The sequence below is a fragment of the Lolium rigidum genome, chromosome 7 (assembly GCF_022539505.1).
Source record: "Lolium rigidum isolate FL_2022 chromosome 7, APGP_CSIRO_Lrig_0.1, whole genome shotgun sequence".
NCBI lineage: Eukaryota > Viridiplantae > Streptophyta > Magnoliopsida > Poales > Poaceae > Lolium > Lolium rigidum.
The window spans coordinates 40545594-40549735 of record NC_061514.1 but is presented as its reverse complement, the minus strand read 5'-3'; the positions used below and the strand labels follow the sequence as shown (position 1 = coordinate 40549735).

The 4142-nt window shown below is 41.3% G+C and overlaps 1 long non-coding RNA gene across 2 annotated transcripts; it reads left to right on the top strand.

The window, feature by feature from the left end:
- Window positions 1–1046: 1046 nt before the first annotated feature.
- Window positions 1047–3507, top strand: LOC124679160. 2 transcript variants are annotated; one of them, XR_006994839.1, is made up of 2 exons: window positions 1047–1628; window positions 2995–3507. It is a non-coding gene; the product is annotated as an uncharacterized LOC124679160 (long non-coding RNA). The 2 variants fall into 2 exon arrangements; XR_006994840.1 differs by having other exon boundaries at window positions 1059–1628; window positions 2954–3507.
- Window positions 3508–4142: the final 635 nt, after the last annotated feature.

Below are 4142 nucleotides of genomic sequence, written 5' to 3'. Positions count from 1 at the left end.
CGAGCCAACCGTTTGAGGACACCCAACTCGATGGCCTTGGCCAAGCGAGTTCATCATCAGGACGAACAGCGACGGCGACAGGGGGTCACCCTGTCTCAGACCCCTCCTATGCCAGATAGGGGGGTCTGGCTCGCCATTGAGCAACACCCTGGTACTTGCCGTGGACAGTAGAATGGAAACCAGCTCGCGAAACCTAGGGCCAAAACCTATCTATGTCCAGCTTGAGCATCACCCGTGGTTCCTTCTTCCTGTGCAGGAACCTAGCGGTCTGCTGGACCAACATGAAGTTGTCATGGATGCACCATTTGCGGATGAACGCACATTGGTTACGATCCACCAGCGACTCCATCCTAGGAGCTAGCCAAGAATAACAAGGTCATCCGTCTAGACCATCACCTTCATCTTTCTCACCATAGATCAAGGTAACAGAACTATGCACTTAGATAATGTTATTTATCTTTTCTACATACATACATCAGTACTGTAGCTAGCAGACATTATTAACCATATCAGTCCACCAGGAGTTCACATTATCTTTCCATTTAGTTTTAACCAAGATCAACGACATTGTCTGTCTAGATCATCACCACCATCGCTCTCACCCTAGATCAAGGTAATAGACTGTTGGGTCATAATATATACATCTTTGTCTACTATGGTGTTCATGGAGATACAGTCTGTGGTCCCAAGAGGCAAACTAGCCATTTTCTTAGAAACCTGGTCAGATTATACATTAACATGGCCGATAACAAGTGTTTTTTACTGGACGTTGCGAGAAAAAAAATGGTATCTACTAATATTTAATAACTCACCGTAGAGATGAGAGATCTTTGTAAGGTTCGTCATGTCAGTCTGGTGTGCCATTTTACAGTTGTCACAGGATACCTAATCTAGATTATATCTCAAAACTCCTGTTGTTTCTTATTTAATTGGTGACCAATGTTTTGTTAAATGTGCAGTTGATTGGCTATGAAGGATGGATGAGTTGTTCCCATTTTATCTGTTGTTTCTTATTTAATTGGTGACCAATGTTTTGTTGAAGTTGTACCTGTTTTATGGGTACTCTGAAAAGGTTCATTTGAAAACCTTCTTCATGATCCTCAAAACAACGGTGCTCTATGGCCAAGAATCCTCTCCTTTGTATCAGTATGTTGATGGTGCTCTTTTTCTGTTTTGAGGAAGAGAGAGCTTTATTTCATATGATACTAAAAGTCTTGAAATCATCTCATACAAAAGACTGACACTATTTATTTGTACAGGAGCCTGGTGTAAGTAGGAACTGACCAAAACATTGATTGTTGAATAAAGAGCTACCTCATGTGTGACACGAATTAACTCTCTCTTCACCTTGGTGACCTTTATGTCTGAGCGGTAAATCAACAACTCTTTAATTTCATTGAGTAAACCACAAAGTTCAGATTTGTCTCTTCCTTTGGTGTTCACAGCCTGGACATCGACTGCATAATCACTCTCAAAATTAAATGGACCATGGCACCAGGAGCAGTAAGGTCGATGCCCTCTTTGAGAGCATTCATGCAATTCACAAAGGTGCAGCCAGCTGAGAAGATACGCTGCAGTCAATTTCTTGCCACTACACCGAGGCTGGCTTCCCCAGTTGCTGCAGAAAAGTAGGTTGTCTCTAATACTGGACATATATTTGTAAGTATGTCTACAGTTTTAGTGTGCTTCTCTGACCCTAGATGGCTGTAGGAAGCGCCTTAAATTCCGAACCATTTTTTAGATGCATTTTGATTGTTCGTGTGCTCTGGATAACCCATGATTTGATCATACATCTGTCTCACAACTATATTAGCTATGAGTATGGAGCCGAAGTTATAAACAAATGGAAATAAATAGAAAATCATTTCAGAAATTTCTGAAATGACCTACTCATCGTATACAACTGCAACTGGTCATGTGCAAGTAGTATGAACGAAGTAGTTTCAGAAAAAAAAATCTGATTTTAAAGAAACAGGACTATCATGTTTTCAAGACGCGAAGAGCATGCAGGTTTCATGTTTGCTAGGCCTAATATATTTAGGTATAATTAATTCATCAAAATTAAACTATCCATGTGTTTTTTTAGCCGGGCAAATGCATGCTTAATATTATACATGATATGTTCATGGTTTTAAGGCATCGTCTAAGCGTCCAAGCGCTCCCATGCAATGTTTGAATATATAAAGATGATATTTATGCTCTGTCTTTGGGAGGTGAACTAAACATAATCTTCCTGCTCCTTTTCTGCTCGCTTGAATATTTCTAGCCATGAATGATTTCTATAGATCAGATGATCCATTAAATAAATTTCACTTACCTGTATAAAATCAACTTTAATATATTATAAAGTGTATGCATGCAATGTTGGAACATTTCCTATTGTAATTGCTATTTCACATAAAACTGACATTTTGATCATAAGATTTGCGTCAGCTCAGTTCAATGCTTACTGTGCAGTCCTATACTTTTGATTGCATTTTACTTGATAATCTGCATTCACAATGAGATCACCAAAATATAGACATTACCATGTATTCTAGGATTTATCTTCCTTTCCCATATATTGATCCTTTAGGTGTTGTTTTTATTGTTATTTTATACTGAACATAATCCCTTCAAAAGTCATTCGCATTGATGCAACATATGCATAGTTAGGGGCCATTGATACCATGGAAGAAAGACATGTGAATCTTTTAGTATGATTATATTTAGCATTTCCCTGCCCTACAAGCAACTCTGATGTGAAGAATTATTAATTTAGTATCAGTTGTTGGCCTCACTAGCAATACTTCAACACTGAAGAGGGCAGTTAGAATGCTGCCAATGCTTGAATTATTGGCTTCACAAAAAATTGTTAGGAAATATGGCAGTACAAATCAGTAGGAGATATCTTTATTATTGTTATATCACATAAAACTTAATACTGTAGCCTTACTTCGGGATTATTTTGCAGCACTTCAGGTTAGCCGTTCCTAACACCCCTTGGTTGTGTAGAGTCAGTTAGGGTCATAGAGAGGCCAACAGGAGATCTTCTAAGCTTTGTGGAGGTGGCCAACATAGGGGGCATCATTGAGCAGTCTAGCGGCCACAACCAATGCTCAAAAGCTCCATCCAAGAATGCTCAACATCCTCCAACAGAATAACAAGTCCACAACTCCAACAACGAGTGAAGAAGAAGATCAATACAGTGATGGTCCTTCGACGATGAAGCAGACTCCACACCTCAATTTCTTTAGCAAAGGCCTACAACTCATCATACTTTCCTCCGTCAATGAGGACAATGACGCCAAGCACTCATGCCTCAAAGACCAAACAACAGCAGCACTACCAGTCATACCATCCTACTATGCTATTTCCTCCAGGCATGTATTGCCAAAAACATGTTGTGCTCTAGGTGAAGTAGGACCTGATGTCTTTTACATATACCATATGTAAGACGATGTGATTAACTATGTAGTCAGATCTAATTATGCATTAGTGAATGCCCTACTTATCCAAGGGATCCCATGAACTATGTAATTAAGTCTAATTATATATCACCGCTACTGTCCATCATTGCTTAACAGCATTGGCACAAACCCTTGACAACCATCAATATACCTCACGGGGGCCGCCGTGCCATACATTGCTAGTTTTCTAACATGAAGACGACTGATGACATCTGTGGCCTAAGATCTGGCTGGTCTTGAACACATACAAGACCTACCTCGCGCATACGCCCGATGACATTTTCTAATATCCGTTCTGGGTCGAGGAAGGCACGACCGCCTCCACCTCCTACTGCGGCTACCCGCCCCTCCGCCTGGAGTGTTGGCGCGACAGGCCCGTCCTGCGTCTGCCATCAGGCGACTAGGAGGTGAAGAAAGTACTGTACGGCGAGCGTTCGGTGTCAGCCTTCGACGTCCCCGCGGGCGCCGTCACCGGCAGCACCTGCCCGCAGGTCGACGTCGCTCTCACCTTTGTTTTCTTCCAATGTCTTCATCTTCTAGTCTATCTAACTCTCCCACCTTGTTTGTCCCAATGACAAAACGATGATGCGAACTCAACTTTACCCACACATATTTCAGGGAAGAAAGACAATTAGTTCGCAGACCGAGCGACACTTCTCCTACTACATATTATCTCCTTTTCTCTTTGCTCAG